General features: G+C 40.9%; 1 long non-coding RNA gene across 1 annotated transcript; it reads left to right on the top strand.

The window, feature by feature from the left end:
• Positions 1-367: 367 nt before the first annotated feature.
• LOC136294932 (uncharacterized) lies at positions 368-25834 on the top strand. Its single transcript, XR_010722537.1, has 3 exons — positions 368-503; positions 18209-18422; positions 25594-25834. It is a non-coding gene; the product is annotated as an uncharacterized lncRNA (long non-coding RNA).

Genomic DNA, 25834 nt, shown 5'->3' with positions numbered 1-25834 from the left:
GTGAAAAAGGCCTCCTATAAAGGGTATAACAAAAGATGAACCATTTCCGTTGGTGACTAGAGGCATAACAATAAAAATCAACTCCTGCATATATCAAATAACTGATAGTTTGAAAGCTTTTTCACTGCCCTGTTAGTACCATCCAACTGCAATAAAATACATGGATTTCTCTGCTACCCTTGCACATACAACCCCCCTCCCCCTCCATAATTCATGTAAGAAGAGCTTCAAAAGTTTTTTTAAAAAGTACAGGGAATTTTTGGTTTTAAGTAGCTCAGTCCATTGTTTTTAAAGGTGAAAATGTCTAAACTGTAGCAGGAGGGGAATGTCTCATTGCTTCGCTCTGTTGGTAGGCAGCCTGTGAGACTGTCAGCAGCCAGGCTTAAATCAGCCTGCTCAGGGGTGACAGCCCTGATGTGCCCTGTCAGCCAGGAGAGGGGCTTTTGGGATGCCTGAAGAGAAGACTTCCGATGACAAGAGCTACCTGAAAATTCACTCCTCTGGTGAGTCCAGCAAGCATCGTCCCTGTGCTGGGTACCTTGACAGGACAGAGCAGGGCTCTGGGCCAAGCAGGGAGGGCTCCCACACACCTGTGTGGAGCATAGGCTGCAGTCCCCTTCTCACTGTGTCCTCTATGGGTAAGTTGCTTGGTACTGTCCATGGTTTGGGGTTGAGGCTTGTAGCTGCTTCTGTCCCTCATGGGTGCTGAGTCTGGCCCCTCAGGGCATCTGGTGTTCGGTTTTGTGCTGTTAATAGGAACCAATTGCTCCTTTGGAAAATGACTCTGTTTTGAGGATTTGTGCATCCAGGCATTGTGAAACATTCGTATCTAAAAGCAATATATGAGTTTTATATGAGTTTGTATGAAAAGTGTTTTGTGGGATTTTACGACTAAACCTGTATCTGTTTCATTGCCTCATGCTCATGAAAGTCTTGTGTCAGCTGTGGGGAGCCCACAAACCTAGGAAAAGTCAAGGGGCTTCTAGAAACTCTTTCTGAGTTTAATTTCATACTTAGATACTATTCCTTCCCACAAGAGAAGGAAATCCAGGTTCATGAGACTTCAAGACTTGGGAAAGGACCTAGAAAATACCAAGGTTGATTTGCTTTGTCCACACACACTGTTTGGAAATTGATTCCAGCTACAAGGCTTGAATTTGGACCTGGGTCCAAATAGTTCTTAATTCAAAGGCGAGACATTTATCCTACTGATGTCAAATGTGATTTCTTAGCTGGATGAGGGTCTGTACTGTCTTTAAAACCACAGATTTTTAGTTTGACCTATAGGTAACATAAATATAGGTATTAACTGGGAAGTCTAAATTTCTGGAAGTCTCTCTCTCAGTAGTTCTTATTAAATTCACTACTCCAGCATAATGTAGCTTTCTGTTCTAATCATAGCACTGCTGTACTTCGGCATGGCACATCAAAGGGGTTACCTGGCTCTCGTAGCAGAATCCTCCTTAGATTCACTCACTCTAGGGACCCACACCAGATTTCCCCGGTTCTGCACACAGGCCAGATTTTCAGCTCCCTTTTAATCTTTGACAATTTGAATTTATATGGAAAACTTACAGGTGACAGTCTGGCTATGTTGAGACAAGTAGGATAGAAACCATGTCAGAACAGTCCCTGAAAGTCCTACGATGTGCTTAAAGCATTTCAAGAGAACCCTTGATCCAAAGTATCAAAGGGTTACAGTAAGATCAAGAAGAATTAAAACTGATGGTGTGCCAGAAATCACGTGCAGCACAAGGTCATTACTCACCCTCGTTAAAGTGGTCTCAGTACTGTGGCCTGATCTGAAGCTTAATTGAAAAGTTTCAAATCATGCATTATAACGAAGACAAGACAGCCACTGCCCATTCCACGGCCCCTGCTAAAAAAGGCAGATCAGTAATAGGGAAGAAATCTAAGCAATTGCTTGAGGATAATCAAGGCCTAATGAGGTATCCACTTCAGTCTTTCAAAGGTGGAGGAACCTCTTCCTGGCACGGGAGAGAATGCAAAGGCTGATGTGAGCAGGTTCCTGCATCCAGGGAACAAGCCATCTGGCCAAAGCAGTCACCGTCCTTGGCAGCAGAGGGAATACCAAGGGTGACACAATATCCATGGTGCAGGTTTGCAGCTGTACAAAAGGTTAGTGCTATGGCCAGGCAAGCCTCTTCTCAGCTGCCATCTTTTGCAATCATTTTCTGCTACCCCACACCGTGGCCCAAAGTAATCAGAAGGAGCCCATCAGGTCTGGATGTGTTAGTTGTGTTAGGATCCAAGAGAGTGGCAATAGGAGATACGTGACTGCTGATGTTATCAATTTTCCCTAAAAATTCACAAAACCCCCAAAATTCGTTGATGTTAAACTTAAGTGTGATAACAAACTGCAAGTCACAATTACCCAAAGAAATCAAGTATCTCCTTGCCATCTTCCTCTTTTCTTTTTTTTTTTTTTTTTTTTCCATTATCTGTTGTTGCAGAGAGGTCAGGGCCCATATCCACATGATTATCTCCTCATCCAGCTGCCAAGCTGTGAAAGCTACTCTTCCTGGGCTACTGCTTGGGCAGCCATACTAAAGGGTTTGCATATGCCTCTGCCCAACGAGCAGTTAGAGTGTGGAATCACCTTTCAGTCTGCAGAAGCCAAATGGTTTTTCAACTTTTTAAAATAGCCATTTTAAACAATTTTAACCCATATCTGTAGGATATGTTTTTGTCAAGAGAGGATATCTCTCTAGATGCATATCTGTTTGCTGAACATGTTTGCTTGCCGTTTCTAATCTCTCCTGTTTTGATAAGATCTCCCTCCTGTCTTGAAATACACTAGCCATGAAAAGCTAGACTAGATAAAAACATTGACAGGGTTCAGTGACAGAGGACGGCCTTCAGCGATGTATTTGGTTAAAAGCATCATACTCAATGACAATTTATAAAAATTGTTCAGCACCATGGGACATTTTCTTTGGTCTTCAAGATCCTCCCTAATTTGAAGTGCCTTTAAAATCAAAGTACCTACTTCCTTTGCTATGAATCCTACTTTAATTTTCTTTTGCTTTTTCATGTAATTTCCTTCAACTTTAAACATGCACCCTGAAAAAGAATGCTAACATGAAGGAAAGGTTATAGTAAAATAATTAAACCCTAGTTGTGCAACTCGTTTGATAGCTCTTTCGAAGACCATGAGAGGTGCAACTGGCTTCATTGGGACACCCTCAGACTTAGCGTGTGTCTTGCTGATGTAAGACTTTTAATATATGACATATGGCATCAGTTCTACAAAATATTACTTGTTGGCCGACAGCCCTGCTTCTGTCTGTTGCTTGCAAATTAATACTGTAAGTCTGTGTGCATAAAAACGTTGTCATCACCAGTGCCCATGGTCACTGCAGGCTGCACCCACCAGCCTGAGGACTCTGCAGCTGCACTTTCCTCAAGAAGTATTGGTGTGTTAAGCTGCTGGTGCTGCCCATGGAAGCAGTGACTGAGCAGATCTGCCTGGGGAGGAACTGATGCCACTTTGTTTCCAGGTCTCCAGGCCCAGCACTGGAGGACAGGGCACTGCTAGCTGCTGCGTGGGGCCAGCAGTGAGAAATGGGCTGCCTGTACCAGGCTGTGTCAAGAGCCATTTCTTGATATATTGCTTCTTGTTAACAACCATTGATTGATTTAGCCATTTACAGGATTTTTTAAACTCATTTTATTTGTATATGAACAAGGACAAAATACAGATGGAGAAATACCTAGTGTGTCTTGGGATCAGGTACCTGCCTACTCTTCTCTGGAGTCTGCTAACCTCAGCTAGGTCTGATCATTTTGAATCCAGGATTGCATTTTCCTCATCTGTTCCTGGCAATATAATTGCCTGCTCTTTCCTTTGGTCATTGCACCATTCAGATAACTCATCAGGTCTCATTTTGCAATACCTTAGGTTAGGGATAGTTGAGCCTTTATTTATCTGTTCTGCAGGTATTCTGCATGTGTGCATGCAGTGTGTGTGATGGGTCATAGACCATGGACTGGCCACTGCTGGTTTGGCTAGGAAGGATAAGAAAACCTTTCAAAGAGCTTTTTATGGAGGAGGAGCATGAAATTGAACCTTGTGACCAATATGCAAACCCCTATGTTTGCTGGGTTTTAAGTAATGGGGGGAAGAAACTTCTGATTGTTTTTAAAAATGTAGATCCTGGAATGCATGTAACAAAAAATAGGGCAGTTGAGTTATCAGTAGCTGATGAAAATATACAAAGAGTAATTATTGTATAGTCCTATTAATAAAATTGTACTGTGGCTCAAAAGGAACAAACAAAAGTTGCCAAAGAGAGCCCAGTAAGTTACTTCAGGGGAAAAATAGCTTCTAATATATGACTCAAAATATCAGTTTGTGTGCTTAGCAGAGAGCTCTAGACACTTACGGAAATCAAAACAATTCCATATATCCCAGTCCAGGATGAAATTTAAGTGTTGTAAAACTTTCCTGGAAGCCAACATTTATCTAATATGTAAGCATATTTAGATTTCATTTTGAAATGGTTGTTAAAGGCTCTCCTTTGGCTGCACTCTATCCTTCTTTCTAACTTTTTTTAAAATTGTTGAACTCTGAGATTTTTGTGCTAAAAAGAATGTACTTTCAGAACCAGAAATGTCTGAATGACCAGTTACAGCATGTACTAACCCTGAGAGATATCCATTGAATCTGCTCCCCTCCTCCAATTTATTTGCTGTTTTTACAGTCATGCGTTGCATTAATGTTCCACACTTAGCTAAACTGTGTGTTATGTTTTAGATGTATTTTTGTTTTGTCTAAAAAAATTCAAAATTGGGATTAAGTATTCAAGATGTAACCTCTGTAGCAAGAAACTAGTTATCAGATTCATATAAAATAAATGGGCAATAGAAATAACTCTGAGCAGAAAGCATTTTTTTCCCTTAGAATTAATTTAGAGGGAATTTAATGCCTGTGAAAGGTGCTGGATTGCAACATCAGAGAACTGAGGCTGCTATTTAACCACAGAGCAGTTACAGGATGGGAGATGGCTTTACGAGATTCTCCATGAAGGTTGACAAAATATTTGTCTCAGGTTCGGTGCCTTTCATCTAGCTGGAACAACTAAGCTTTTATGTGTTGGTAACAGTTGCTCTCAGGTTGTTAGCTTTCACTTGGGGGAGGGAGAGAGCCCTTGTGTAAAAAAGGGGGGGATTTTGCTTTTGTGATAGCTGACTAACATTTATAATATGACTAAACCTAAAAGACTAGATTTACTGCAGCTGAGTTGGCACATCATTGTAACAAACTGTTGTGAGTAACGAGTTCAAAGCACCATATGCATCCATGCTGTCCCTGCCCTGTGCCCCAGAGGCACTGAAGAACTGGAAGGGAAGGAAAAGGCAGACTCTGGGACCTGCACCCCAGTGCGTGCTCTGCCACCAACCGTGCAGTGCCCCTGGGCATGGTGCCACTGTGCTTAGACCACTTCAGAGGGACTCTCAGACCCAAGTTTTTCTTTTGCAGTCTCTTGCCACCTGTTTATCAGAGCAAAGATGAGTGTCATTATTGGAACTATGCCAGGTTCAGGGTCCAATTCTCATCTTTTCTCTTTTTTTCCTCCAGCATTTTCAGAATAGTTATCTCTGAAGGCCATGTATGGTGTCCATGGGTTGTAGGTGTCAGTAGTCAGGTTACTATCACACAGGTATAGACAATATCATGTCTGCTAACTGCTAGTCTTGCCAGCTGCAGAAGATGCTGAAGACCATTTCTCATGATAGAGGATATGCTTCAATTTATATTTTCTATTTAGTTAAATTAATATGTTAGGTGTTGATGGTTTTTACTGACTTCACAAGGAGGGAGAGAAGGCGGTAGCCTCAGGGTAGTTCTAATTTCACTCACTTTCACAGTACTACTTTCCTCCCCTGAGCTCATCAGGAAAAGCAAATCACCCTTTTGATGTGTTCCCTGGTCTCGCAGGCCCACATGGGACCTGTGGCAGACTGTCCACCATGGCTCTGCTGCTCTCACAGCAATGCCAGCTGAAATACATCCATGGCTGAATCGACCAATGGACTTGTTACTGTAACACAAAGTCAACTTATGCATAAGCCCATTAGGAACCAGTTAAAAGTTTTTTTCCTGGGAAGCCACATTCTTCTGCTAGTTGTGGTATGTTGGACAGAGGCTGCATTCCCTCACGCTGGAATTTCCTGTATTAGCACTGCACAGGAGTGGGTTTATTTTGTAGTCCTTGAGATTTCTGAGCTTCATGGGTTTCACATCCTTTCTGCACCATGAAACAAAGATCTGGTTTCTACTGAGGCATTGTAGGAAGGACGAGCATCTGCTGACTTGTTTGTCTTCTGAAAACTGACGCCCTCCAAGATCAGAGGTGAACCAGTCCAGGATCATTTCACTGAAGACTGAGGTATTAGTGACACAGCTTGCATGTAACTCACATATGCTTTTTGCACTATTTTTTAGAGCTAAAAGAAACATTTCCTTTTTCTGTTGTCAATTTAGACCCTAGTGTACTCCTGAGGGAGCTCATGTTGCCTCTGTTTTTTCAGGAATATGGTGGTTACAATCTGTAAAACACTAAATTAGGCCAAGGCTCGGGCATCTTGCTTCAACATCTCCTACCCTAAACAGGCTTGTCATCTTCTGGGCTTGTGAGCTCAGTACCATAAAGGCAGTGTTATAGGTTCACTTTGTGATGAGAGCTTTTTAGAGAGGCCTGTGGAATCTCTATTCTCTCACTCATGTGACTCCAGCCCAGCTGTGCTATTCCCCCTTCTTTACTTAATCAAAATTGCATGTCATATATACAGCCCCCAAATTTACAGCTTTATTGAAATGGAGACAGGTTATGTAAGACTTTCTGCATTAAAATGTGTAATAAGTTACATTATATTGAGTTTTGTGAAAGAGTGGAAAATATCTGTTTGGTTTTGGAAATGCTTTATAGAGTTATTTAGAAGCCAAGTTTTTCATTGTTCTACTAATGTCTTCCTGGTCTGCAAGGTTTTAAAAGATATAGCTAAGAAATTTTGCACTGTAGTGTTGTCAGGTCTCAGACTTTCACAGGAAATAAAGTGGCAGATGTGATTCTGTAGAATGGGTTTCCCAAAATTGTCCCAGCCCAGTTCTCCACCCCTCTCCTTTATGCACTTCCCCAACTTAAACTGCTCTTACTGAGTCAGTTTGCCAGGGATTCTGAGTAAGTGGTGAAGTGGACTGAAATGCTCAATTTTTCCAGTATTTGTACTTTATGACTGATCTACATTATTGGTTTAGGATTTTTCCAGTCTAAGGATACTTTCTACCTTAAGTGTATGCTTTTTTTTTTTTTTTTTTTTTTTTTTTGTGGAGGATTAATATTATGTAAACTGTAGGCCTACCTCAGCCATCTCTTTCCTATACCTGCAACCCAGAAAACCATTTTTTTTCCCCCAGTGTGAGTCTTTGGCTTCCCAGCAGGCCAACATGAATTTTCAGAATTGTCACAGATCTCTACAAATAACCAGTGAAACTTCCCCCACCCAAACCTTCTCAAGAGTGTCTTTCTTTTACGTCCTTACATTCTTTTTTTATTAAATTTGCCTTGGTAATCAATATGTCCCAAATCTGTGGAGTGTCTTGGTGGGAAATTTCATCAGCATCCCTCTAAAGGAACACTGCTCTGCTCTTATGTCCCTGCTGCAGATCCCTGTGAAAGAGGATGCCAGAGCACTGACTGATCTCATCTCTCCCAAGCACTAATTTAATTTGCAAAGTGTTGTGGGTTTTTTTCTAAAGTGTGTGAACTTTCCTTACTCTGTGTTCTTGAAACATAAGTCAATGCTCTGTTTTCATCTATGTGGCCTCAGTATGTATCCTGCCTTTGCATAAAAGCCTTCAAAGCTGTGTAGCAAAGACACTATGAAAAGAAATAGCTGTTCAAGCAATGAAATTAAATTTTCTATGGGTCCCACTGATCAGAATTTTGCAGTGGTCCTTACCAGTGACACCCTTATTGGTGCTAATGGCCAAGCCACCACACTAGGGTGGCTGTGTCTAGAAGCTCTGTCTTGATCATTGAAAATGAACTGAAGGTAAAGCATAGCAGTGGGAAACAGCTAAGCTGTAGTGCACTGTTCACTGCAGGTACAGAGCCAGGCCATGGCCTGTGTGCTCAAGCAGTGGGCTGGTGAGGTCCTGCTATGTAGATACAAACAGAACCATGGTAGTTTATTATTTTCATTGAATTCTTGGGTTTTTTCCTATCCAAAGTTCATTCTTATTATTTGTGTTTGAAACCATCTGGCCTTTAAATCAAGAGTTAATACAGCTCTGTGCATTATCCTGGCCAAGCTGGGATTTGAATTTCTTGTTTAAAATTCCCCTTGTTTTATAATTTCAGCTGAATTGTTTTAATGACTTCTTGTTGTGAGCCGTGGTGCTGTACAGTAGGCTGCACATCACTGACAAGCTTCAGTCTAAAGGTGGCTGCATTTCAGTGCCAAGGGAAATAATAACTGGATGGATGGAAAGCATCTGGGATTGATGTGGTTTAAAGGTGCTGTTCATGCAAGCTATTATCAAAGAGGGAGTTAAGGATGAGATTCATTCTTAAAATGCAGGTGCTCTCATGCTTTCTCTGACAGATGTGTTCCAACAGTGTTTTGAATTCTGTTTAAATTTTGAAAGAGCTAAACCTTCAGGCTCTTCTCTTCCTTTCTTTAATTCATTTCCCTGTTTAGATGAAAAAGAAACATTTTGCAACTTACTTTAAACTTTCTTCAAAAGAACTGCTGGAAAAGGAACATTTCATGTGAAGCACATAAGCTATAAATGAGTGTTACGCACAGCAGAAGAAGCGATTTTAAATGTGCTAATGGACAGACATTACACTGTAGGAATTTACCTAAGAGAAAACCTGAGATGTGGAGGGCCTGCCAGGTGAGGATAAAACCCCAATAAATGAGCCAAATGATAGAAAAGTATTACCAGAGTAAAGAGTTGTACATGCGATATAAATACTGAAATGGGGAAATAGTGCCAGCAAAGATACTGAAAGATGGAGAACATTTTGGTTAAGTGATGCAGGAGCATGTACACACAGCCTATATTGAAAATGCAAGCTCTTAGGGAAAGATATCTCTCTCTCTTTTGCTCTCTCCCTGCCTCATTTTGGCATTTTTCCCCCTGCTCATGACGGTAGCGTTACAGAGTTTACAGCATTAATGGATAAAGCTCCTTCCACCTAAATGTGCCACAGACTTTTTCATAGTGCTCTGTCACATTTTCAGATGTGTACTTACCTCAAAATTTCCAACGAACTCTTTTCTTCAGATAATTTTTGATTAATTTTGTAGGTCTCCTGGCTGGTGGTTGGTTTCTCTGGCTGTGTGAAAATAGCAAAGCAAGTGGGTTGAGGTTTGCATGATTTGTGAATATGAAGGGGGGGGAAAAAAGGAACAGACTAAGAAAAAGAAAATACCCCAAAGGAAAGAAATAATGGGCAATATATTTCCTTTTGAACTTTTTCAAATCAGCCTCTGGAAAAGGTGTCATAAAGCCCCCAGAAATGAGTAACAGTGCAGGGACAAAGAAAACTCTGTTACAGATGTCCCTGCAAGTCTATGAGCAAATTGTTTTTTTCTAAATAACTCCAGAATATTACATGGCCTTAACAAGTTTCCCAGGACAGGAACTCCTAGTTTATTACTTGCTCACATTGTCATCAGAAATTAATTTTGTCCCTGAAAGACAAATTGGCTGGTAGCTTATGAAGTTTAAATGGAAAGAACAAGTGAGCATCTGTTTCTTCTGCATTTTGTCTCCTTGGTGTCTTACATATAAATGAATCAGAGTGTTCAAACTTAAATTAAGATCTTTGGCTAGATAAACAGTTAAAACTGGTTCCCATAGCTACCTCTCACACATAGCTGTGATTGCATTATAATCCCCTAGTAATCAGGTCTAAATGAAAGAAAGATGATAAGGGTGCTATTTTCAGTTTTCAGTACTGATTTTTATTAGCTCTCAATCAGATCAGGACTGCTTTGCCTTTCATCACATTGTGGCAGTGTTTGTAGAATCATTAGAGTAATAAAGTGTAAATCTTACCAAGGTGCATTTTTCTTGAGGTGTTTTATATAATGAAAACTCTGAAGATTACATTGGCAGGTACAGGAAAGATTTGTTTCTGCAACTAAAGTGAGGATATAATGTATGCTATATTAATTTATTCTTTACCCAAGCGAATATCTAATGAATTACCTTGCCGAGGTAAAACAAAAAATAAAAATATCCGAAGAATCAGCCTGTCTGAACATGGTCCTAATATACTGTATATTGCCAGTACTGAGTTTAGTAGTTTTTTTTAATTTGCCTTATTATCTTGTATCATATCTCTCCCTGTGCATTACCATCCACAAATGAATTACAGGCAGAACCACAAGCACTGCTATTACCAGCCTGCTGTTTTTAGTAAACTAGTGCAGCCCAATAAAACATCATGTTGCAGCAATATATAAGTATTTATTGTAGACTAAATTTCAGCTAAACAAAAGCGCACAGGGAGGCCTGATCCTGCTTCTAGGAGAGGCAGTGGCACAGCTCGAGTTTGGCTCATACATCATCTCACCTGCACCCTTGATCTGGAGTATCCTTTAAGGTAAATTTTACTTAATGACTTTACTTTTTAATTGTTCCTGACTGCCAAATTTAGAAAAGACTTCATCCAACCTCCAGAGGTGTTCCTGGGTGTTTCTGCAGGCAGAGCTATCCTTTACACAGAAATCGCTTTGTGTGGTGTTGTAGGATTGTTCACAGAGTTTGCAGGTGTGCCCCACATTTGCAATTAACTCCCACTTTAATACTGGAATGATTTTACTTTCCCACAGACTTTTTTTTTTTTTTTTTTAAATATCTGGTGAATGTTACTGTAGTATAGCTATTAAAATGTCTCCCCATTTTAAATATTTGAATGTTATGTATTCTGCATTTAAATGAGTAATAAACTGTCCCAGTAGTTCAGTGTTAGATAGTTACAGTCATACACATAACTGCAGGAGTATCAGGTAGCAACAGCAATTAGTCAGACAGTTGAAAAAGGATACACAAACAGCTTTCTGGTTTTCTGATTGATTTTAATGTACCTGACGTAGGATCAATGCCTGATATTGACCCTAACATGTTTTACTTTTCTATAAAAACTGGATCTGCTCAGCCATCAAATAATGGCCTTTGTAAAGTTTGCAAAGTCTAATATAGCCTCTGATGTTAGGACATGGAATACTTTAGGACAGGGACCATTTAAGGTATACAAATTTGTACCTGAGATAGTTAGGTACTGGCATTCATATCAGGCAAAAAAAGAATAAATTAGTTCATATGATGTTACAGATAAGGAAACAAAATTTATGTTCCAGATTTTAATCTATTAAGACTTCTAAGATGCAGAGAGGTTCTCAGTCAAAAAATTATTCATTTCCTACTAATATTTTAAACTACAAAAAGCTCAGATTCCAGTCCTCTTTCAAGAAAAATAGGCAAAGACAGCATTTTGGTCAGGAAGGTTTTGTGTGTGCTTGTATGTTGACACACAAATGTAATATGTCTGGAAGATGTTGCTATGGCTAATGACACAAAAGAGAGTAAATTGCAGAGCCTGATTATCAACAGATAACAAGACATTCTGTATATAAATAAATGCTCAGCATCAAAATCCATTATTGGATTAGCTATATAATCATGTTTTAGGCTGTAAGTCTGTGCTGACAAATGAACACTTTTCATTTGGCTCAAGGTCCTCATCAGCAACGGAACTAATTTTACATTCTCACCCATTAAGTGAATAAGATGTGGAAAAAGCTGTCTGCTTTTTGAAGTGTAAATTTGCTGCTACAGGCTGTGCAGACCAAAGCTCTTTTGAAGCAGTGAAATGAGATCATCTCTAGGGACATGTGAACCTGACAAAGTTTAGGTCATTTCTGTGGAAGGTATGGCAGGGGGGGAGCCATTTGTGTGTGGTTTCAGTAGTGACTTATATGGGGCAATTTCGAAGATGCTGAACTTTACAAGCTCTTTGTTCAAATTTGTGAGAGGACTTGAACTAGAAGTACAGATGCAAACTTTCGGCCCTCAGAAAGCAAGCTCCATAAACATTGTAACTGGGTAGTTAGCCAGCACAATTTGGAAGTGCTAACCAGGCTGAGTCTCTCCTGCAAGTCACTTTCATGGGTTGGATGCTTCCCATGCTTTCCCCTACATACGCACACAAATACAAATGGAGATCCAGGACCTAAAGTGGACCATTTTCTTGAAAAGGCACCGGAGGTGAAGGAACTAGACCATCACATCTCACTTTCCACCCTGGGAAGTCCCCCATGAGAGAGGAAGATCACAGGTCTGTACCTCATCTGGTTGACATCCCCATGAATTGTAGCATGGCACCAGCTTTGCTCTTTGGAAGCCTCTGGGCAGGGGCTGTGCCTGTGAAAGAGAGATGGGCGATGAGGGCAATGTGGACAGAATGGGAAGGGAGAGGACTCCTCAGAGAACTCAGTAAGGATCCCTATGGTCAGCAATTGCAGGGGACAGGACTGTAATTATCTCCAGGGTGCAGTGTTGTGATGCACTGCTGTTCAAGCAAGGGTGGTGAGGATGTTGCTGACATCAACTTAGAAGAAGAGTCTCATGAAAATCATTAAACTTTTTAGATTTCCAGACATACAAAGCAGTGTTTAACCACTGCTTAAGGTCGTAATAAAAATATTCCCAGGCTGTGTTTTGTGCCTAAGCACAATGTTTTTCATTTGCAAATCAACAAAAAATTCAGATAGGTTTGAATGTTCATTTGTTAATTTGATTCCACCCCCTTTGCTTTGTTTGCTCATGTGGAACGTGCTTGCATGGCTTAGGCTCTTGGTCTTCTTTGGAAATCATGCAGTAGTTTCATATACCTCTTCCTGATTTCTTGTAGCCCACCAGTGATCCATGGACCACATGTTAAGAAACACTGTGAAAATCCTGTACTCGCAGTGCTGTGTGGGTATGACAAAACTAAAGGAAATTACAGGAAATCCAGGCTGGCATATTTGCATGCGAAAATAAACCTAGCCCACGATATGCCCCTGTGTGAAATGGGTTAGTTAAATCTTAATTCAAGCACCTTGAGTATATGGTTTTGAAATTGTTTTTCTAGGTGTAATGGCTATCAAAGAGTAAAGATGTTTGTCGGATGCTTGTTTAAAGTGACAACTTCTTAAAAAATATCCTCTAGGCATACGATTGCACTGCTTTCACCCTTGGTGTTTTTTGGCCAGATGTACTAACATTGTGGAGAAACATCTGACCAGAACTGAAAAGAAACTTAGGTGGGTAACCTCTGTGGAATCTTCACCTGAAAAATAAACTGCTACAAAGGCAGCTGAAAGTAAGGTTTTCAAGCTCAGCTTTCCAGCTTTGCAGTTCATGGTGCTGTTCCCACCACCAGGCTTCATTGTCTACTTGCCTGGACACATGAACAGGGGTTTTGGCCCTTAGAGCAGCCCCTCTACAGACAGCATCAATTATGCAAGACTTCCCTTTCCTTATCAAAATAAAGCTATAAATACTTCTCTACCTCACTGGCATGTTATGAGAGTTAATGAGTTGGCATCTGCAAAAGACTTTCAAAGTATAAAATGGTGTGGAAGTTCTGAGCACTGTGTTGTGAAGGTCCCCCTTTCCCCAGCTTAAGGCAGAATGAGTTAAAGTTAGCCAAAGGGGATAAGAGAAACAAGAGAGACTTTATGAGTCTACCAGGGGAAAAGGAAGTACTGGAGAGAAAATAGACCCATTAGCAAATGAGGAAGGAGATGAAGTTAATTATGATTTTAAAATGGATGAGCATCAGAGCTGCTTTTTTTTAAAGAAAAAAAATCAGTCCTGAACAAAAATAATAAGGACTGACAATTAGGAAGAAGTGGAAGCCTTGTGGAAACAGGGGTTTGATTAAAAAGTGAGGGGAAAAGAACTTGTAAAACATGAATATGTGTAAATGAGCAAGTCTAGATGAATTTAGATGAATCCTCATCTAAAGAACAATGAGAAGTTAATGGATTTTTCCAAATATTTACCCATGACAGATGAGGAAAAAGTCATAGCAGGGAAAAAAAAGCAACAACAGCCTCAAAAAAAGCTAATGATGTTTGGAAAAAGGATGCCAGTGATCACCTGCCAGTAAGTACTCATCTGTACTCAAAACAAGAAGCACAACTGGAGTGAGCAGGCAAGCAACATGTCCGTTGGGTTATGAAGCCAAGCATCACATTTTTTTGGGTTATGAAGCCACGTTACACAAATGAAGTATCATTACAGTGTTTCAAAATACACCAGTGAGAAACCCAATACCTGCTGGGTCAGATCCAGAATTGCTGCTCTGCCTCTTTATACCAGCAGATCTATTTGCAACATCTGAACTTGAGTAAATCATTTGACAGAAATACCTTGCAAACTTGTGCTTGAGAAAATAAATCCAAATTGGCTTTGATAGGAAGGGTGTCATTTGGGCTGAGAATGGCAGTATGAGGCCACGTAGAAAGTGATCTGAAGACAAAAATTAAAATAGAGTCTGGTTGTAAATATGTTATGATTATTTCAGTATAAAGAATGATTAAGACATAATTATAAAAAGAAAAACAAGTTACTGTGTAAGCAGCAGAACTAGGACACCCTGGTTCCAGTTCCCTGTATTTAGATACTGTGGCTAGATTCTCAGGTGGCTAATAGGTTTCCTCTGTGACAGGCCCTCTGAGGCAGGCCTGGGCTGGCAACTCAATGGGGGCATTGGTAGGGATGCACTTCATGATATCTGTGATAGTCCTGTGCGTTTGAGCCCTACACAACCTCCAAATGCAACTGAGGTCAAATGGCAAATCTTTCCAAAAGTTCTGAGGATAGAACTCAGAGACAGTGATCTCATTTGCCACAACCATTTACTGGAAACTCAGACTAAAATTTTGAAAGAGGGAAAATTCTGATTAAAAATTGGAATGTCACATATGAAAAAAATGCTCTGAATTTTGAGATCCTACCCCTCTCCTTTCTCTTGTTTCTAAAGCACTGTGCCTACATGGATGTAGAACATAGAGACAATGGCTGCAATGATCTTATTTTCATACCTACTCCTCATCTCTTACTTTAGAAGATTCCCATCCTCCCCTGCCAAAAGGACAAAGGATTTTTCCAAGATGCTATTTATTCCCTTTAATTGTAAATGGTTAAGGAAGTAAGGAGTTTCCATACTGATTATTTTGAGATATGTTATTCTTTAAAGCCAGTTTCTGACTGTTGAACATTTACACCCAGCTATGATCAATAAAATTGCTTCTTGCAGAGAATGATGCTTACAGAACTTCAGGCAGGTTAAATTTGCCTGTTCTAGGGAGGGGATCAAAGCTCACTTACAGTTTATGATATTCAACCTTCAGTATAAAGCTAGGTCCGCAGAACCTCCTGAATATCATGTCTGTGTCTCTGTTGCTGCACTGGGAACTGAAGCGACGACAAGGGCATAACAGACATTTCTTGTCTGTTATTAGAAAGCATCACTGAGTTGCATGGGGCATCCAATAGAATTTTGCATGAGGACAAAAGGATGTAACTCTTTTTAAGCATAACATGATGATGATTCCTTTTCATGTCCAATTAGTATTTTCTACATGCGAATAACAGAATTTTTAAAAGCTTCTAGCCTTGTTATAGTTCACATTCAATAAAAAAATGTGTCCTACATGGTTTCACACCAGTAGAGAGGTCACAACACACAGACTGTGAAGAAATCCCCTTAAACAGCAGGAAATGTATAAGTAACACCTCAAATACGGTTTTGAGAAAAGTGACTTAGCAGTTTTCATAGCTGTAAAGCTGGCTCACAGATGCATGGAAATCTATGCAGAAATATACTTCCCTGTCTACCATCAGGATTAGAGAGCCCAAAATGGGAAGTGTAAAAGGAAGGGTATGAAACCAGAGCCAGCGTATGTTCTGTAAGGGCAGCAAGGCTCAGAGAGCCCAACTACCCCTTGTAACCAGTCTTCTTCCCATGGCTTGAACACAAAGTTGCATTTGGAGTAGCAGTTTTACAGTGGAGAGGATTAGGGTGCCTAGAGATTCTTCCTCCTCCTCTTCCACCTCCTCCTTGTCCTCCTCTCCTTCAGATGACATATCTGGGGAGCACCCATGGCCCTGTGACTGCTGCAGGATCATGTTGAGCATGAGGATGTGGATTGACACACCCTGATTCCTTCTGTGTTCCTTAAGGTCCTGCTTCCCCCCTTCTCATGCTTTCCCTTGCAGATTTGCCTATTTCTTAATGGTGCAACATAGCATATTCTGCATTTGCTGGGAGCCTAAAAAAGCAAGACAGATTTTATCATTTGGGCTGTAGATATTCAATGCCCATTATGGGCCGACTAAATTTAGTAGAGTAGCAATTCACCAGACTACTAAATTTAGTTAGGCCATCCGGTCATATCATTTTACTTAGCTTAATATTGGATATCATAAGATAGGGCCTATCAAACAGTATGACTCCATCTTCCCCAGCTGCAGATTATATTATCACTATTGCTTTTCAAAACATTCATGGTAAGTTTTTTAAAGTCTTAACATTTTTTAGTTTGTATATTTTGTTACAAGTTTATAAATATGGTCAAAATTAATTTGGTTTTCACAGTAAAGGTCACTGTTAAAAAAAAAAAGATGCTGCTGTTTTCATTTTAAACAAAACCTTTGTCTTTCTTTGTTTAACTTCAGTTAGAATAGGAGGAATTTTATCATCAAAGGTAGATGGACAAGGTGGAGTCTCATTTGGAGAGAAACATTGCACAATGATTTTCATTGCCTTCATGCGTTTCTCATTGCTATCAAATTTCTGTTCTGTTCCACACAGGAAAGAAAAAAAACTTTATGAGAATGCAGGCAACCTGGCCTGTGACAGCAAGGAGTACTCAGTGCTGAAAATTCAAACTTGTCTTGTGTAGAGTAAATGGGGAAGAGATCTTGGTAGATCCCATGCACAACAGCTGGGGTTATGGCAGTGGGATCAAATATGACTAACAGAATGGCACTTACAAGCTCATCAACCCTGCTATAATTTGTATGCATTATGTGGCAGGAAAATTGCAGGAGCAATATTCTGAGAGTCTGTGAACTTAATATATGGAAAGAAAATTGCAGTTGCAATATTCTGGGAGTCTGTGGACTTAATCTTTTGTGGGAGGCCTTGAAAGGGAGCCAGTGTCTCTCCATCCCGAGTCAGTCATTTCCTATCCAAGTAAACTGGACTGAGATCATCTAGATTCTGGTCTTCGTTTCTAATGAGCTTTCACAGTAAAACAGGAAATAATAATCTTGAAAGGGGAAAAAATGGTCAAAAATCACTCAGAGAACATTTAAAGGTTTGTTCTGAACAAGCAGGGCTAAGAAAAAGGCCTGAGAAAAGTGTGTCCTGGGATCACTCACAGTTAAAGCACTGATTAATTAGGCAGAGGGTCATTCTTCAGAAAGACTCAAGGGCAGTTTTGGCCCCGCGGCTGTAATTTGGACACTTCTGGAGTTCTAGATACACTGAGCTATTCTGTGCAGGGCCTGTGAATATGTGCATTCTTCTGGCTGAACAATGGCATCTTTATTCAAATGGGAGCCACTAAGTAAGTGGCTGTCTCCTAATATGGGTGGTATTTCTTCCTGCTCTGCTTCAATCTCTGCTGCTTTCCCGTGGCCTTATCAGTGCTTTGTAGCACAACTTACAAAATGAAATCTATTCATAATGTTAAAACCCTCCCCCTTTTATAGACACAGGAAAAAAAACCCCCAAGCGCTTACATATCCTCCAATTCTATGGCAGGGTGTTTACTTTTTTAAATGCAATTCTGCTTATCTGACACTGGTTTGGAAATTAATAAAATGGTGCCTGGCTTTTATTGTTTTGACTATGGGAAGGAAATTAATCCACAACTATTACAAGTGTTTGATCCAAATAAGCAGAGATAAAACTACAGTTTCAAGAAACGTTGTTCCCTGTTTGTCAGGTATCCTAGTGCTCCTGACATGTCTGATTTATTCCTCCCTTGTTTGGCAGTAACACTGTCCAGGTAGTTGATGCTCATTCATCTTGCTTTGCTTAGATATTTCTTCAGGGCAGCTTTATTTATTATGCCTTAACTACTGTTCCTTCTTACTCACTAGGTTTGGCTCTGCCAGCAGTTAGAAAAGATGTTGTTTGTCTGAAGAGACAAGGGTGTGGTGAAAATAACTCTGTGCCAGCCAAGAGAACCAAAACACTATCTGAATTACTAAGAAGGCTGGAAAATAAAATTTAACTGACAGAAGATCTGGACCCCACCTGTGCTGAGAGACAGAGAGAAAAAGAATCACAGGAATTGCCATGTTACAGTTGGAGGTAGGTCTGGAGAGGGGCACTGTGTCCCTCAAATCCTCTCCGTAGTTCACAGAAGAGGAGCAGGATTTATAGCATTATTGCTTGGGAAAAGCTAATGTCAATGTTTATGCAATACTAGTTGGTATCGTTAAGAGTTAATTTGGTGATGGCAGGCTTGCTGTGAAACTGTACTGCAGAAATCTGTGACTTCCCTTTTCAGGGGAACTGGGCTGTGGAACCACTCACAGACCAGACCTGTCCCAAAGCGCACTGAAACTGACCAATGGCTGCTGGAGTCATAGGGACTGGAGTGGTGGGGCTGACATGTTACTTGTTTCTAGCAAAAAGCAGAGCCCAGGCATCTTTAGCTGCATGTGTCTCCAGAAATCGTGCTTCCTGAAATACTTCTGAACATCCTAGATCTGTATAACCACCAAAAATTACTGTACAGAGTGCTGGTTTGCTTTTTCATACAATTGCAATGTAATATAAAATACACCATCCCTAGAGTGGAGACCATCTTTGTCTTCCTCTGTAAGAGTCCCCCTGTGTGAGCGGGCAGCCACTATCCCTCTTCCCAGAGGCTTCTGCTCCACTCCAGCATCCCATGAGTGCTAGGCAGACCAGCAGCCACACTGGTGGTGCCAGGGCAGGCTGGCAGTTGTGGCCCTTGGTGGTGACACGACTCCTCACAAATCACCTGGCTACCGTCTAAAGCTCCACCAAAACACCTGTCAGTCTTTGGGCTGGGGACAAAATGGGAGGGAAAATGACTGCCATCATTCCTACATTCTGGCTATTAGGTCTGCCTGACCTGCTAAGCAGTGAGCACTGTGAGACAGGGCACTGAGTGGATGTGTCTCCCTGTGCCTGTGTGGGGAAGGAAGCCATGAGCAGAGCCTTGAAGGACTCCAGAGAACAGAAGTTTTGCATTAACCATGAGCCAGAGGCAGTTACTTGTATTGAAACAGTACCAGGCTCTGGGGAAATTCAGATGCAGACCTGAAATACACGGCTTGGCAAAAGACTCTTGTTACTGTCACATGTCTGACCTCTGAAAAATAATATTAATTCAAAAGTTAAATGTGTTCAGCTGACAGTGATAGAGTATTTGTGTTAAGGAGGAGATTTTTCGAAGGCGTAAAATCAACTTAGTGATGTGTTACAATTGCTTCCTTGATGTCCTACAGAAGGCCTGAGTGCAGCAGGTTTGGGGGACTTTCATGTGTCACGAGGCACTCATTGCACCGAGGGGTGTGGTTGAAGGTTCCCACTAAAAGGGCTGCATTTCCAAAGGTGGTTCTGAAGATTCATGATCTTTCTGGACACTTTAAATACAATTATTCAGGATATTATTTCTCCTTGCTTAGTTTCCAAGCAGGCAGTTTGACTGAGCAACCACAAACATAGATCTTGTAACCAGCTTTGATGTGAGAGGGCAGCATTTCCATAATTCTGGAGATATCTCTTTCTTTTCTGAACTATATTGGCAGCCCATGATACCAGAATGAAAAAATGATGTTGACTCTGTATAACAAAGTGTATAAAAAATTGTGTTTACATTTTGTCTCCTTTGCCCTTTTCAATTTTGCTTCATTTTCTTATAGTTTTGTAACTTACGCTGTACATATTTGGAGATTTTTTTTTTCCTCATCTAGCTTTATGGCTTGTTCTGGCTGCAATGTCCTTACATGATTTGATTTTACAAGAAATATAGGCTAACACATGTAATTGTTCCACAGTGAACCAATCTGTCTGGAGCACTGGGGGAAGATAGACATTAAAGTTTTCTTTCATGCTATTTACAGACTATATTGCTGGCTCTACAAATGATGCAAAATATTAGGAACTGCAACAGTAAGGCCTGGGCTAGTTAGCAGGGAGCATAAATGTATGGTGGAGCCAAATACTCCTCAGAGTAATAATATTTTCATCAGAAACAGAATGTACTGTAACCAGGGGAGATAAGCATGAGTAGGCAAAACTGACAATGCTTACAGCCAACATGCTACAGCAGCTACAAATCACACACTGCTGAGTGACACCTGAAAAATTGAAGCCTGATTCTTCTATCAGGAAGAGCCCTTCCTGCTCTAAGTAGGGTGTGAGGCAGGAGCAGGTCATGGGGACTGCCAAAGTGTGCCAAAATGCATCTGTGCCAACAGCACAGAGCAGCTGTGACACTAGCTAGGAGGGGAGGCCAGGCTGTGCTCAGCCTCTGGAGACCTGCCACTTGGTCCTTGTGGTGGTGGCAAGTGGCCTTCTGATAATGGAGTGTTTAAGGAAGTGCCACAGAGCCAAGTGGATTGAGAGCAGGGAATCATCGTGGAGGAGCTCAGTAGCCTTCTCCATGCAAAGAAACGTGAGAGGACCTTGGTGTTTCCAAGCAGGAGAGCAGTGATGAAAACAGCCAAGAATTGTTGCTGAGGTAGAATAGCAAACTTCGTTTAACACAGGGTGCATTGCAGTGGTATCAGCAATGTGGAGTCAGTGCTCCAAGTGCCACATACTAGGACTTATTTAAAGAGGCTATTGTAAAAGTCTTCGAGCCAGTTAATTACCAGTTTTTGTTATGTCAGGAACTCCTCGAGTTAAAGCAGAAAGAAACTATTCATGAATATGTTCCAGTTCTGTAGTTTAATGCGACAAATTTTAAAAAAAAAAGAAAGAAAGAGAGAATGAAACTGATAAAATGATTTAGTCCATGGAAAGATTGAAAAGCCTTACAAAAAAAGCTGAAATTACATATTGTGCCCCATCTACTCTTGCATAAGCCATTGAAATTGCGGGAGACTTAGCTGGACTAATCGTCCATTGCAGTTATGCATGAGCCTTAGGGAGTGCACAGGGTGCATATAGGCCAAAGCACCAGCCTATGAAAGAGAGAGAAATTATCCAACAGCATTTTTAAAAATGTAGATGTCCAGGTATGAAAAGCCAAGAGGCTTGGCTTGCATTTAAAAAGTATTGAGAGCAAGTGAGGAATTTAATTTAATTTATTCTTCAAGTGGACTTAAAGAGATGTGAAAAAAGGACTGAAGTCAGCCAGGTTGGGCAGGACTTTGAGCAATCAGCTCTCATGGAAGGTGTCCCTGCCCCTTGAAGGGGGGTTGGAACTAGATAATGTTTAAGGTCCCTTCCAATCCAGTTCACTCCATGAAGGGATGCTAGGCAAGAGAAAATCTGCAATGGAAAACAAAAATCTACAGAGGACATTAATGTAGACTCATTCCCTTCCCGCTTACGTGAGTTTTTCCCTCTGCACCTCCCTGTTTGCTGTGAAGTTACTGATGGACCAGGGTCATTGGAAGCAGATTTGGGCCAGAAGTCCCATCTGATCAGAAAAAAAAGTAATATTGCATGTTGCATATTTAATTGGACTGCAGATGTTGGAGTAAATGTCTTTTTAGAGCCTGTCTCATACTATCAGTATTCTTCAGATATCTACTCTGCTCCTTCAGAACACCCTGAAAATCACCAACACATCTACTGAATTGAGTTTTAAAAGCAACTCAGAAACAGAAACAAATCATAGTTTTGGGCTCTGCTGGCTAGAACACTGTTGCCAAGAGGGTGCTTCCTGCCTGTGTCTGAGTACCTCCAAAATGACCTGTCATGTATATATGTGTCCTGTTTTCTTCTGTTGCAAAGCAATTTTGTTAGGAATTTAGCCTACCTCTTGAGTGAAGAAACGAATCCAGCTTACCAGAATGCCCATCTTCCTAAAGCTTACCATTCCACAACTGAGACCCCAGACCTGCTCATATATTATGAAGCATCTTGGAGGAAGCTTTTATGATTTTGTGCCTATAAATGCACAGGATATGAAGAAAGTGCAGAGGATATTGAACACAGTTTGTTAGATATTTTCTCTTGGTATTACTTGTATCTTTTCATCCATGGTAAACTTCTCTGTGCTTGGCTTTTCAGAAGTCCCCAAGTCCTACACCAAACACCTCAGGTAATGCTACTTCCGTAATGTAGGGCTGACCACACGGTAAAGGTTATCAGCCTTTCAGTAGTGCTCACTTCCCAGGGCTGATTTCCCATTTGGCATGCTGCTCCTCACTTCTCCCTGCTCCTGCTCCCCTCCCCTGCCCAAGGGCTTTGTTCTGGGTGTAAGAGCCCCTCTGATGCATGCTGAACTTAGAGGGTTCAAGACATGAGGCTTTTGCTGTGCTGTTCTTTAAAGTGCTAATTTGGTTTTACTAATATATTTTCAATGTTTGGGATTAGCAGAGCTTGTAAGAACACATCAGACCTGTCAGGTTTACAAGTCCACTTGCCACCTCCACCCCCTTACATATATTTTTAAATAGCTAATTAGGAGATAATGCCAGTGGAACGAAATACTGTCATAAGATAATGATCTCACACCACTATAGAAATGGTAAGTGGAAATGTTTATTTTCAAAGGGAAGAAACACTGATCATGTGCCTAATCCTATATTCTTAAACAAGTAAAATTCCTGTAGATTTCAGTAGAGCCTGAGGTGACAACATCCTATTACTGTGGTAGTGTTTCTGGATACCAAATGGCTGTAAGTGATGCAGTCATTTTCTCCAAATGATGCTGGTGCAGTATTGGAACAGATGTTTCCCTTACCTTTATTAGCCTGTTGTATCTTCTAACTTGGAGGACAAATTTTGCTTTTGCTTCATTGCACCAGCTTAGACAATTTTTTTAAAAGATGTGCTTCAGGAAGCAGTGAGCTGTGGTTTGGATGAAGTTATGCTTATTTTTAACTCACTGACAGTTCATAGTGGTGATACACAAGTCTCGGTTGCTACTGCAGGCTCCCTTTGGTACACTAAGGATCCTCTCTGTTTAAGTCAAAGATGGCCTTCCCTCTGTCCTTCTGGAATTTTGGAAACAAGGACTGCCTTAAGTTCACCTTTCAGGAGTAAACCACCTTACCTTTGTGGTGGGGTGAGGGACTACTCACAGGTAACTGGTACAAGCACATTAGCTCTTCTGGCCTAACTGTTCCTGTTCCCCAGTAACAGAATGGAGACAACGTGGCACAGCTTTACCTCTCGCTCAGGTTCATCCTTGTGTTTGCATTCCCACCAGCAGCCCTGCTGGGGGCTGTGCTGTGCAAACTCTTCCCCAGATCACCTTCCAGGGAGCCTCTCTCTGCTAGCAGTAGCAGTAAAGGGTGGCTACACTCACCTTTACTGCCTCCCCCAGGGAGGCCTGTTTTCTACTGCAGCTCTGGACTCACTTTAGATGCAAGGCTGTCTTACAGACAGGGGAATACTGCAGTGGAAATTGGAGGCAGCTACAGAGCTGCTTTCAGAGAAAAGCCTGACAGTGAAAGCATTGAGGTTTATCCTGGTCAGAATTAACTTGCACAAGTTGTCAGGGCTTCTCTGTGGAAGGTGGTCATTGGTTTTCAGAAATTACTGCTGTTTTCACTGTTAATGAAACTTCATCTTTCCATTGGATCATCTCTAACCTGCTGTAATTGTTCTGATTTTTATTTTTTACCTTGTTCACCAGTTCATGTCTAAATACAAGAAGATGTTTATATTGCATACATTCAGCTTTAATTGGCCCTTAAAAGAAGGTGTTGATTAGAATCTTCTCAACATCAACAGCTCGCTCGCACAACATTCTCTAATTACTGTTTATTAATTTAGTTCAAGTGGCATAGTTGAAAGCCCTGCTCAGATGGGAGAAGTAAATTGTCACTGGTATTGAATATGTAAATTATGTGCCATGTAAGTTCCATGAAGAATGTTTAAAGTTAAATGTTACCCACATAAAGCCTTCCAGTTTCATCTAAGCCAGCCGTATGACAGCTTTGCAAAAAGTGTCATGAAAATTTACCAGCCCTGGCAAAAAAAGTACTTGCCTATCCTTTACTTTTTTCTATTAACATAATCATGATGATAATAATAATTTATTTGCCCATCAAAAATAATAAAAAAAGGTAATCATTCATTCTGGCTGGCTGGAGATTTGCAAAGCTGCCAATTGAATCTGAATTACATGTTGCTACAGTATAGACATTCAGCAGCCTGGATTTCTTGCCCTAGTGCAGTAACCCTCCCTTCTCTTTAATTAGCTTATAAAGTCAGAATTTCTTTAACAAAGTACTCATTAAACATTGCCTTGTTACATTACTTTAAAATGCAATTAAAAGTTTTAAGAGTGTCGCGGAGTTTGTGTGCCATTGTCAGCATCCATGTCACTCACTATCGGTTTCCACCCACTCACACAGATCAGAGGCCTCCTGTTAAATATAGATGGCACTTCATAGCATTTCTATATAGACTAGGCATAAAACAATATCCTGATGAGGATGACCTGACTGCACCTTATATTTCTGGGAATAAGAGAGGAATGGAAGGGAGGGCATTCGAGAGGAAGGAGGAGCTAAGAGTAGTCATTGTCCTTCCACCTCTGCAGTTCTCTCTCTGTGGCCCTTTGCGTGGGAGTAGCTGCACATAGCTGGTAAATGTTCTGCTTCCAAGTCTTCCCAGACAAAGCTGCATGGGAATACCACATAGTTGTTCTATTATGCATCTGAAACGAGAGACCAGACATTGCGTTAAAAGAGAATGAAAAATATCCAATGCCTGAATGCTGCCTGGGCCTTCACCCAGTCCTCACACTCTCGCTGGCTGCTGTTATCGTGAATGGCACTAATCAGTTCCAGGAAATCTCTACAACAAGCATTATGTCACATATGGTTACATCATTCCCTCTAACCTCTAGGGCTTCCTGTTGACATCTTTGGAGCTCTTCTACTACCAAATGGTATTAGAAGAAATGCCAAGCTGTATTTTTATCCATTTCTGTCTGCCAAAAGGAATTCAAATGTTTCCCTTTTGCAGGTTTCACCTGCTGAGTCTCATCTTTGCTTCTTAAAATGAGCAAACCTTAGTGGGCCCTCTCAGGGTCTCTCCAGATGTTTGCATAAAGGATGGTAAGTGCATGTGAGGGGTTATTGAGACAGAAGGAGCTAATGCCTCTGAAAAATGTATTTATTCTTAATATCTACCAAATTGGTAATCCAGCCTGTCAGTTGTGTAACCTCTGTTATAAATTCCATCCCAGGAAGCTGTTTCTCTGTTTCATTCTTAATTCTTTCCTAGTAGATGCTGCTTCCCAGTGTGGACTATGTTTCACCCTCTCATTGATTTCAAGCATTGTGCTGCTTGACATTCCCTTTTCTCCTTGCAGGGCCATCTCCAAAGGCGGGAGCCATTTCTCTCTTGGAACAGACAGTGACACCCCATCAGCTTCTCCTTGCAACTCCTGCTTATCCAACTGCTTAGCTGAAAAATGCAGGGCTCAAAGTCTTTCCAGATCTAATGTGCAAGATTTTTCCTTGGTGAAAACCGCTATGCTCCTTGGTTTGGGTGTTTTTTATTCTTATTATTTGTCTGCTTTATACCTTCTTTTCATTCTAAGAGTTTTATTT

Source organism: Chamaea fasciata, unplaced genomic scaffold (genome assembly GCF_029207755.1).
Source record: "Chamaea fasciata isolate MVZ Bird 193981 ecotype frontalis unplaced genomic scaffold, bChaFas1.0.hap1 SCAF_10, whole genome shotgun sequence".
Lineage (NCBI taxonomy): Eukaryota > Metazoa > Chordata > Aves > Passeriformes > Sylviidae > Chamaea > Chamaea fasciata.
This window is presented reverse-complemented; position numbering and strand designations above follow the sequence as displayed.